We start from the raw sequence: 12206 nt of genomic DNA on the forward strand, positions 1-12206 counted from the left end.
AGGACAACCATCATTCAGAACCACCTGAAAACAAGCTGAATGGAAGTCCTACAACTATGAAATTTAAAAAGCCACATTGAGACTGATGGGAGGAAAGGAGGCAGAGATGGGCTGGTTCCACACCCACATGTGGCGGTAAAAATCAGGAGGGACACCTCGGCTGGGAAGGTTCTCCCTGAGGAGTGAGGAGTCCCATTCCCACACCAGGTTCCCAGCTCAGGGTTCCAGGGCCAGGAAGAGAAGTCCCCATAACATGGCTGTAAAAACCGGCAGGAACTGAGGCTGAGAGTTGAGGTTGCTGGAGTCCCAGTCAGATCCTCTTCAAGGGCCTACGCACGGACTTACTCAGACCTACTCCTCCTGGGCTCCAACATGGGTAAGGGAGCTTGAAAGGCACCAGAGACATATGAGGAAGAACTGAGTTTTTGGTATTGGGGCGAGAGCTGGAGGAGCAGCTTTCTCCCGGAAAGACTTGCTGGTGGAGGCTGGTGTTCCTTTGGTGAGCCCTTCCCAGGGCAGCAGGCAGCCGCCATATCTGGGACTCCAGCAACCTGGCTCACACTATTTGTCCTGCCCTGGTGATTCCCTGAGGCCTTGACTGGGCCTCCAACTTTTGGGCCCACCCAAACTGTTTCCAATGGCTTTACCATAGGATTGGCCTGTCTTAGATTCTGCTTCAGATTTTCCTAAAATCTCTCAAACAAGCAGAATCTGGTCTCAGTGAGCCCCATATCTCTTGTTAAGGGGCCCCAGGCCTGGCACTAGAAGCACAACCAGCCTTAGTTCACAACTTGGCTTTTCCTGGGCACCTCCAAGCCCAGCACAAGCAGCAGCCTTTGGCAGATCACTCTGTAACTTATGCCGGGTGGCCCCAGGTTGAATACGGGCAGTGGCTGACCTTGCCCCAGAGCCAGCACACCCAGTGGACAGCTTCAGACCACATCGAAGCACCACCACCCAACCACCTCCACAAGCAACACACTCAAGGAATGGACTCAGTGGGTACCAGAGACCTGATGAAGTAAGTCTTGCTCTGTGTGGTGGGCCCCTGCACAGCTGATCCTCCAAGGTAGTCAGAGGCCAGTGGTCAGTGGGCACAGCCAGTCTTTGCAGCTGATCAGCCTGAGTAAACCCCTCCCACTGACATACCAACAGCAATCAAGACTCAATTACAACACAAGGGTGTACAGTCCACACTAGGGGTGCACCTCGAGGGCCCAGCTGGGGTGATAAGGCAGGCTGTGCCACTGGATCCTACAGGACACCTACAATAAAAGGCCACCCTATGAAGCCTAGGAGACATAGCAACTCTACTTAATACACAGAAACAAACACAGAGAGGCAGCCAAAATGAGAGACAAACATGTCCCAAATGAAAAAATAGAACAAAACTCCAGGAAAAGAACTCAACAAAATGGAGATAAGCAATCTAATAGATGCAGAGTTCAAAACCCTGGTTATAAAGATGCTCATTGAACTTAGTGAGTACCTCAAGAGCATAAAAAAGGGCCAGTCAGAAATGAAGGATGCACTAACTGAAATAAAGAATAATTACAGGGCCCTGGCCGGTTTGGCTCAGCGGTTAGAGCGTCGATCTGCGGTCCTGAGAGACCCGGGTTCGGTTCCTGCTAAGGGCGCGTACCTCGGTTGCAGTTTGTCCCCGGCCCTGGTCGGTCGTGTGGGTGGCAGCCACTCGATGTGTTCCTTTCAGATAGATGTTTCTCTCTCTCTCTCTGTTCCTCTCTCTCCCTCACACTCTACCTGAACAAAAAAATGGGAAAATGTCCTCGGGTGAGGATAATAAAAAAAAAAAAAGAATAATTACAGGGAATCAATAGCAGAGTAGGTGAAGCCAAGAAACAAACCATAGATTTGGAATATAAGGAAGCAAAATACACCCAATCAGAACAGAAAAAAGAAAAAAAGAATCCAAAAGAATGAAGATAATGTAAGGAGCCTCTGGGACAACTTCAAGCATGCCAACATTCACATCATAGGGGTGCCTGAAGGAGAAGAGAGAGCAAGAAATTGAAAATCTATTTGAAACAATAATGACAGAAAACTTCCCTAACTTGATGAAGGAAACAGACATACAAGTCCAGGAAACACACAGAGTCCCAAGCAAGACGAACCCAAAGAGGTCCACATCAAGACACATCATCATCAAAATGCCAGAGGTTAAAGACGAAGAAAGACTCTTGAAAGCAGCGAGAGAAAAGCAGTTCGTTAACTACAAAGGAACTCCCATAAGACTTTCAGCTGATTTCTCAAATGAAACTTTGCAGGCCAAAAAGGAATGGCAAAAGATATGCAAAGTGATGAAAAGCAACAGCCTACAGCTCCGGCCGGTTTGGCTCAGCTGTTGGAGCTTCGGCCTGCGGACCGGAGAGTCTGGGGTTCGGTTCCCGCTAGGGGCATGTACCAAAAGAAAAAAAAAAAGAAAAGCAGCAACCTACAACCAAGATTACTCTATTCTGCAAAGCTATCATTTAGAATCAATGGACATAAAGTTTCACAGACAAGAAAAAGCTAAAGGAGTTCATCACCACCAAACCAGTATTATATTAAATGTTAAAGGATCTTCTTGAAGGAGAACAAAAATATGAACAATAAAATGACAATTAATACCTATCTATCAACAACTGAATCTACAAACAAAATGAGTAAGCAAGACAGAAACACTCATAGATACAAAGAATTTTTTGTTGCTTGACAAATGGGAGGAGATGGGAGGGGGTTAGGGGGAGAGGTGAAAGAGATGAAGGAATTGCTCTGGCCAGTTTGGCTCAGTGGCTGAAGCATCAGCCTGCAGACCAGAGAGTCGTGGGTTCAGTTCCCATTAGGGACACGTATCAAAAAAAAAGAAAAAAAGATGAAGGAATTAAGAAGTACAAATTGGCTGTTAGACTGATGAACCTCAAAGAGAAGGGAGGAGAGAGGGTGGGAAGAGATAAACCAAAGAAGTTATCTATACATATGCATAACCAATGGACACAGACAATAGTGTGGGGAAGGCAAGAGGGGGGCGGGATTGGGGATGAGGGTGTCAATGGGGGAAAAAGGAAAAAATCTGTAACAAAAATAAATTAACAATAAAATAAAAAATAACTAACTAGCCCTGGCCAGTTTGGCTCAGCGGTTAGAGCGTTGGCCTGCGGTCCAGAGAGACCCGGGTTCGGTTCCCGCTAAGGGCACGTACTTCGGTTGCAGTTTGTCCCCGGCCCTGGTTGGTCGTGCGGGTGGCAGCCACTCGATGTGTCCCTTCACGTCGATGTTTCTCACTCTCTCTCCCTTCCTCTCTCTCCCTCCCACTCTATCTGTACAAAAAATGGAAAAATATCCTCGGGTGAGGATAAAAAAAAAAAAATAAAAAAAAAAAAATAACTAACTAAATAAATAAAAGTCTTGGGCCAGAAAAAAACAAAAAAAAAAAAAACTCCTCTGTCCCAAAGTCATTAAAATTTACCCCTGTGTTTTCTTCTAAGTTTTACAGCCTTTATTCTTATACTTTGGTCACTGATCTATTAAGTTATTTTCTTTATATGGTGTGAGGTAAGGATTCAACTTCATTCTTTTGTACGTGGCAATCAGTTGTCTAAGTGTCATTGGGTGATGAAACAATTCTTTCCCCACTGAGTGCACTTTGCAACCTTGTCAAAAATCAATTGGACATAGATGTATCAGACTTTTATTTATCCCATTTGCTTCTTCAATCTGAGGATTCAAATACTACTTTGAATAAATTCATCCATCCTCTTTTGTCCTCCGGGAGCTCCTATTAGGCCTATTAGTGCTAGTGGACTTTTAAATTTGTTCATTCATGTTTCTTCTTTTTTTTCATATTCTCTCTTCATTACCTTATGCTACATTTTTGGGTTCCTTTATCAAATCTGTCTTCCAGTTTACCAGTTCTCTTTTCAGCTAGGCTAATCCACTAAATTCAATTTCATTAACAGTATTTTTCATTTTCAGAAGCTCAGATTTGCCCAGCTGTTGTGGCTCAATTGGTTGAGCATTGTCCCAGGAGGCTGCTGGTTCAATATCCGGTCAGGGCACATGCCTGGGTTATGGGCTTAATCCCCAGTAAGGTTGTGCAGAAGGCAGACAAGATGTTTCTCTTTCTCTCTCCCTCTCACTTCCTCTCTCTGAAATTATTAAAAACATATTTAAAAAATTTTTTAATGCTCAGATTTGATTCTTTGTCAAACTGCTTATTCCTTTTTTTCATTGTCCTTTTTCCCCCATGTGGTTTGGATTCACTTTATATGTCTTTATTTTATATTAAAAATAAGTAATAAAATTATTACATATTTCATAGGCTCCTCTATAGTCTAAGTTTCAAGTTTATAAAGTGCTAATCCTCTTGTTATCCTTTATTGTATATTCCTTTATTGTATCTGTTGATCATTTCCACATATGATTTATAACTTTTTAAAAACTTTAAGTTCATCCCTGGCCAATATGGCTCAGCAGTTAGAGCTTCAGCCCATGGACCAAAGGGTCTCTGGTTTGATTTCTGGTTGAGGGCACATACCTAGGTTGCAAGTTCAATCCCTGGCTCCGTTCAGAGTGGTATGGGAGGCAACCAATCTATGTTTCTCTCTCACATCGATGCTGCTCTCTCTCTCTCCCTCCCTCCATTCCACTTTATCTAAAAATTAACGGAAAAATATTATCGGGTGAGGATTAACCAAAAAAAAAAAAAATATATATATATATATATATATATTCATTCATCTTCAGTGAAGCTCAGTTTTTCTGAGGAAATTTTATGCCTTCTGGATTATGGTGGGGTTTTATATTTGTCTCTAAAAGGTACCCCAGGTATACTAGGAGCCTATTAATTTGAGGATTCTTATAACCATGTAGTTTATAGCATATAAAGCCCAAATCCACTATTTCATTTTTTTTCTGGGAGACTACTTTTTTAAAAAAATGTTTTTATTGATTTTAGAGAGAGAGGGATGGGGTGGGGAGAGTGAGAGAGAAACATTGGCCAGGCCACTGTGGGTCAGTGGTTGAGCATCGACCGGTGTATCAAGAGGTCACTGGTTCAATTCCCAATCAGGGCAAATGCCCAGGTTGTGGGCCTGATCCCCAGTGGGGGGGCATGCTGTAGGTGGCCAATCGATGTTCTCTCTCATCGATGTTTCTATCTCTCTCTCCTTCTCCCTTCCTCTCTCTCTAAAAACCAATAAAGAAAAAAAATTAAAAACAAAACAAAACATCGATGTGAGTGAGAAGCAGGCTGCCTCCTGCATGTCCCCCTAATGGGAATCAAGTCTACAACCCAGGCAAGTGCCCAGATCGGGAATCAAATCAGGACCTCTCAATCCTTGGGACGACACTCAATCCACTGAGCTACATCAGATGGGCAAGACTACTTTTTTTAAAACTAGGATCTGGATTGAGGCAAGATTCCTTCTTTTTTTATGCTTTTCCTTCTAGTTCTCTATTTCACTGATTGTAAAGCCCACTGAAGGTTCTGGTTCTACACTGGGTTCTCAGTTATAATTCTCCGCTTTTTATGAATCCAGAACCTAGAAAATGGATAGTAAAACCAAAGTCTCTAGCTTACAAATCCTCTCCCTCTCAGGCTGCCCCACAGCTAGCATGATTTCTGCCTTGCTTCCAAATTCCTTCTTAATTTCTGGTAACTGGAGAGATCTGTCTTACTGAATGCGTAGCCATGGTTTAAGAGAAAAAGTTTGTTTGAAAATGTATTCGGTGTTTCTAAATATTTGTACTGGAGGTATTTCTGTGTTATATTACTCCACATTCTGCCAGAATCAGAAGACCTATATTTCCTAACTAAATTAACTGGTTTTTCTATCTATTGATTTTAGTATATCTTTTTTTTTTTTTATCCTCACCAGAGGGCATTTTTTCCATTTTTTTGTTTAGATAGAGTGGGAGGGAGAGAGAGAGAAACATTGATGTGAAAGGGACACATCGAGTGGCTGTCACCTGCATGACCCAACCAGGGCCGGGGTCAAACTGCAACCGACGTACGAGCCCTCAATGGGAACCGAACCCGGGTCTCTTTGGACCGCAGGCCGACGTTCTAACTACTGAGCCAAACCAGCCAGGGCAGTATATCTTATAATTAGCCAAAAATACTGCAATTTCCTATCATTTGAAACATTATTTGGTTGATTCTCTTGGGTTTTTCAGATAGACATCATCTGCAGAAAGAAACAAGCACAACAAAAAAAATGTATTGATTTCCCACATTTATAGTTTTTACTTTTTTATGCAAAGGTGATTACTAATTCTAAAAGTGTTGAATAAGAACAGTGTTTGAGAGTAACCTCATCTTCTTCCCAAATTCAATGTAAATGTTTCATCATTCTGCAGGACTCTGGGATAGTTTTTCAGTCATTTAAAGATTGCATCATGCTATTCCTATTTGACTAAGATGATTTATCAGGACTGAATAATATTTTAAACATTTTTTTATTGAGCTCTGGCCAGTCTGGCTGTGTTTAGAGTGTCAGCCCACAAACCAAAGAGTCACGGGTTTGATTGAATCATGGGTTTGATTCCGGTCAAGGGCATGTACCTCAGTTGTGGTTTGCGGTCCCTGGCCCTGGGCAGGGCCATTCAGGAGGTAACCAATCAGTGTCTTTCTCTCACTCTCTCACATCAATGTTTCTTTCTCTTTCTCTCTCACCCCCCCCCCCCCGCCTTCCACTCTGTCTGAAAATAAATGGAAAAATATCCTCAAGTGAGGATTAAAAAAAAAAAAAACTTGAACATTTTTTTATTGAGATGTAATTCACATCACATAAAATGAACCATTTTAAAGTGGATAGTTCAGTGGCATTCAGTACATTCGCAATGTTGTACAATCACCGCCTTATCTAATTCCAAAATGTTCTTTCCACACCAAAAGGAAAACCTGACCCATTAAGCATTTGCTTCTCACTGTCCCTTCCTATGGCCCCTAGCAACGTTAAACCTGCATTCTGTCTTTATGGATTTACCTATTCTGAATATTTCATATAAATGGAATCATACAATATGTGACTTTTTTGTATTCTGGCATATTTCACTTAGTATTCTGTTTTCGAGGTTCACCACACTGTGGTATGTATTAAGTACCTGACTGCTTTTTATAGCTGAGTAATATTCCTTTGTAGTTTGTTTATCCATTCTTTCATTGAGGGACATTTGGGCTGTTTCCATCTTTTCGCTATTATGACTACTGGTGCTATAATCATGAGTGTACATATATTTATTTGAGTGAACACCTGTTTTTGATTCTTTGGGGTATATACCTATCAGTGGAATTGCTTAGTCACATGGTAATTCTATGTTTAGCTTTCTAAGAAACTGACAAACTGCTTCCCAAGATGCTGAATGTAGCCATCCAAGTGAGTGTGATGTGTTACTTCACTGTGATTTTGATATGCAATTTCCTTGATAACTAATGAGGCTAAGTGTCTTGTTGGCCATTTGTATATCTTCTTTGTAGAAATTTCTATTCAAGACCTTTGCCCGTTTTTAAATCAGGTTCTTGTATATATTCTAGATACTAGATTCTTATCAGATATATGATTTCCAAATATATTCTCCCATTCTGTAGTTGTCTTTTCACTTCCATGAAAACATACTTTGATGCTCAAAAGTTTTTCATTTTAATTAAGTCCAGTTTATCTATTTTTTTCTTTTGATGCTCACGCTTTTGGTGTCATACCTAAGAATCTATTGCCAGACTCAAGGTCATAAAGATTTACTTCTATATTTTCTTCTAAGAGATTTATGGTAATTTTTACTTTTATATTTACGTTGATCCATTTTGAGTTTATTTTTGTATACTGTGTGAAGTATGGGGTCTAAATTCTTTTTTTTCCCATGTGAAAATCCAGTTTTCCTATCACGGTTTGTTGAAGAGACTATTTTCCCTCCACTGAATGGCCTTTGTACTCTTTTTAAAAATCAATTGACCATAGATGTATAGGTTTATTTATGTACTTTCAATTCTATTCCATTGTTCTATATACATTATCCTTATGTCAAAACTACAATGTTTTGATTACTATGGCTTTGGACCAAGTTTTGAATCAAGAAGTATTGAGTCCTTCAACTTTGCTTCTGTAGCAGTAATTGTCTTCACAGGCCGGTCAATGATGAACTATATCAAATTTCCTAGTACTGAAACATTTGTGGATTTTTGTTGTTGTTAATCCTCACCCGAGGACATATATTTTTTTAATAATATGACCCTATTTTATTTATTTTTTTCAATCCTCCGCCGAGGACATTTTTCTATTTATCTTCAGAAACAGTGGGAGGGAGGGAGAGAGAGAAACATCGATGTGAGAGACACACCGACTGGTTGCCTCCCACACACCCATGAACAGGGCTGGAGACCAACTGCAACTGAGGTACGTGCCCTTGATCAGAACTGAACCCAAGACTCATTGGTCCATGGGCTGACACTCTAACCACTAAGAAAACTGGTCAGGGCCACCTGAGGATATTTTTCTGTGCTTTCTTTTTTCTTTATTAAGGTTCATTTATAGTACTACCTCTAAGTCACTTAATCTCTATTTCCATTTTATATTAATAAAAAATGAGAAAGTATACTTTATAATCTCTGAGTCACCTTTAGGTGCTGAGAAATGAATACAGGTTTCCAAGGAATTTTATTCTATCATCTTGATCAATTTATGCCAACAACACAAAGCGGGGGGGGGGGGGGGGCAGACTTGGTGGAAAGACTAGAACAAAAATATCTCCTATATGGACTGATTCTTAGCTGCATAATCTATTTTAGAAATGTGGAGATGGAAATTAGCACTGTGTCTTATTAGACTATGAGAAAAACAAGCCCATTGAAATAAACATTATTAAAGAGGTCTCTTTTCTTCTCTGAGACACTCTCTCTGAAGAATTGCAGCTGATTTATGCTTTAATGGCTAAAATATTTGACACTGGGACTTCTTTTGTCTGTATGTCTTTTCTAAACTCCCTCTGAGTAAGGGACTTTATTCACAAAAAATGTACTTTAGAAAAACTATTATGTGGAATTTCATTCTTGGATGAATTGAGTCATTTTTCCTTTTCTTGAAAAAAATTTTAAAAAGTAGATTTTACCCATTTTGGTAATATTACCCATGAAAAGAAATGCAGAGCTCTTATGTGAGAGAATGTACAATAAGAAGTACTCAATATTAACAAAAAGTAACATAACAATCATTAATTTATAAGATGCTATAAGGCAGATATTATCACTTATACATAGCCTATGTTATATAGCAAATATAGGATGCAGATGTGCTGAACACATCAAAACTTGTTTAGGGCCTTTAATAAAAGACAAGTAGTAAAATCAAACTGAAGTGGGCTATTCTTTAAGTATAAATCTGGAGTATAATTACATTTGAACAAGTCATCTGATGTAAGTGTATGTAATAAATCTAATCACATAAGTTTAAAGCTAAAAATAAAGAGATCCAAAATCTGCATCTTTCAAAAGTGATAATAGGTGTCAAAAAAGTTAAGTGATTTAAACAAGGTCACATAACTAGCAAATTAACAAAACCAGGAACAGAACTTTGATCTTTTGATTTCTAGTTGTGTGTTCTTTCAGTTATCTCACTATCTTCTTTCAACTACCTCACATTACTTCTGCAACTCTCCTATTTAAGTAATGATTTATAGTTTACTGCTCTTATGTACATTAAGCTAAGGGAGGTTGGTGTGACCAATGCATAAGTCTTCAGACACTCAACATCTACCAAAAGTTTCTAGTTCCTATTCAAAAGAAGATATTTAACTTGTAGTCCTAAAAATTCAATTAGGGAAAAAAACCCAAGATAAAAAGAAACACAGATGTGGAGAAAACTCCAGTCCTCAGTTGGCATTTAACCAATAAAAGTAATAGCAGCATTTACTGTGCACTCACTATGTGACAGGCAGTGGGCAGGAAGCAGGTAAGTGACATTACCACATCTGCAATTTAGAAAGATCACTATTACAGTACTAATATAATAGTTTGGGAATGGCAACAAGATCAGGAAGAAGAAAAATAATCAAGAGTTCTTGTAATGGTCTAAGAGAGAGGGAAAAAAAAAAGCATCAGGAGCTGATTAAAGCAGTGTGGGTGGCAGCCACTCGATGTGTCCCTTTCACGTTGATGTTTCTCTCTCTCTCTTTCCCTCCTACTCTATCTGAACAAAATATCAAAAAATGTCCTGTGTGAGGATAAAAAAAATAAAAATAAAAAGCATTTATCTCAATTTGTAATCATATATTATTAATACGAATATCTCATTAAAGTCTGTCTCCCAAACAAGGAGGTCATATATTCCACAAGGGCAAGAACTATGTCTTTTTTCCTTACTTAGCATGTCTAGCACATAACAGGTATTCAAAAAAATCTAATGAATACAGATCTACCTTATTCTTTTTTGATAGCAGTAAAGAATCCCACTTAATATTAATAGGTGCCTTAATTTCTTTATCCAATCCTAAAGTGATAGATATTTGTTTCCAGATTTTTATTATTACAAACAATGCCAGGATGATCACTTATACCAGTATATCTTAAATGTAATTCTTAAATGTAAAATAACATGCTGGTTAAATGAAAAGTGCATTTATTTTATTTTGTTTTTTGGTTCATGCCCCTAGAGGGAACCGAGCCCGGGACTCTCTGGTCCACAGGCCGATGCTCCAACTGCTGAGCCAAACTGGCCAGGGTGAAAAGTGCATTTAAAAGTTTTAACTGCCCTGGCCGGTTTGGCTCAACAGTTAGAGTGTCGGCCCGCGGACCAGAGAGTCCCAGGTTCAGTTCCTGCTAAGGGCAGGTACCTCAGTTGCAGTTTGTCCTCCTCTCACATCGATGTTTCTCTCTCTCTCTTCCTCCCTCTCTCCCTCACGCTCTATCTGAAGGTAAATGCAAAAGTGTCCTCGGGTGAGGATAAAAAATTTTTTTAAAGTTTTGACTGATTACAAATTGTTCTCCTAAGGGGTTGTAGTTTATACTCTGAGTAACCAACAGTGTGTAACAGTGCTCACTTCCACATACTTAATACTCAACTTTTATAATCAAAACGTATCAACTTCTTGGTGGGAGTGGGGGCAGGAGGGGGGAGTAGTAGAGAAGAGTGTTGGTTTTTATGTTTACGTTAGGTGTTTTTTTTTCTTTTCATATTATACTAAACATTAAAATTTAAAATGTTTATTATTCCTATAAAGGAAATTTCAGAAAATAAGTTAAGTAAACAAAGCTAAATGATTAGAAAAATGCTGTTACTGACACTGTGGAAAACTTTTTTATTTTTGAAACCATGTATTATTTAACCTATAGATTCTACAAATCACTTTTCCTGTCATATAGATTTTTTGTTTGTTTCTGAAGCTTTAGTCCCTGTTTTAATCAACAGTACTGAGGCAGTAAAAAGGAGAAAAATCATAGTAATATTCACACACAAGAATATAAAAAACAGAGAGAAAAATTTTACATTTTATATTAAACTAAATTTTCCTAAAGAGATTAGTATTTTGGACTAATTCCTTCTATTTTATGCCCCCACACTAATACATTTCACAATATGTTTATATAATTATAAATTGCCTCTTTTCACTAAACAGTATAGCATGTACATTTCTTCCATGTCTTTAAATACAACCTTTCTTCTCCAGAGCCTCAAGGAGTAGTAAGAAAAAGTCCCTGTACGGCACTCCCTTCTCTATATCTTCACTATGTTCTTAACCTTTGAGCTTTCATTTCTTGTTCTGACAAATGAAGGCATTTGTTTAAACAGCATCATCTATATGATTAAAAATTAGAAGATTAAAAAGAAAATCTCTTTTGATTTAACTCTTCTGATTCAAGTTTTTCTAGAACATGCCAGGCCTATCTTTAAGAAAGCAGACTCTTGCTACTTCTGCCCTGCCACTTAGTAAGCATATCCCACTGAAATTAATTTGATCTTGATAATTTGAGATTTTTACATTTTTCAAGATTACATTTTAGATTTTTCAAGCGATCTTATTTGTGGTTATTACAGATTTATAACCGATTATATATCTTCTCACATATTTAAACTTTGGATTACCATATGAATAAAATTAACTAAATTAAAATTTGGTTTTTGGTTTAGGGAACCAATGAATAAGTGTCTCTTTACAGAGCAAATCTCAAAATCTGAAACCAGTATCTCCAGTTTTCTGTTAAGTATCATTGCTCATTC

General features: G+C 38.6%; 1 protein-coding gene across 4 annotated transcripts in view; it reads right to left on the reverse strand.

The window, feature by feature from the left end:
- The window catches only part of NUMB (NUMB endocytic adaptor protein), a 162309-nt gene that overhangs the window by 49183 nt on the left and 100920 nt on the right, over window positions 1-12206 (reverse strand). The gene's annotated exons all lie outside the window — the stretch shown is intronic.

The sequence above is a fragment of the Molossus molossus genome, unplaced genomic scaffold (genome assembly GCF_014108415.1).
Source record: "Molossus molossus isolate mMolMol1 unplaced genomic scaffold, mMolMol1.p scaffold_m16_p_1, whole genome shotgun sequence".
NCBI classification, from domain to species: domain Eukaryota; kingdom Metazoa; phylum Chordata; class Mammalia; order Chiroptera; family Molossidae; genus Molossus; species Molossus molossus.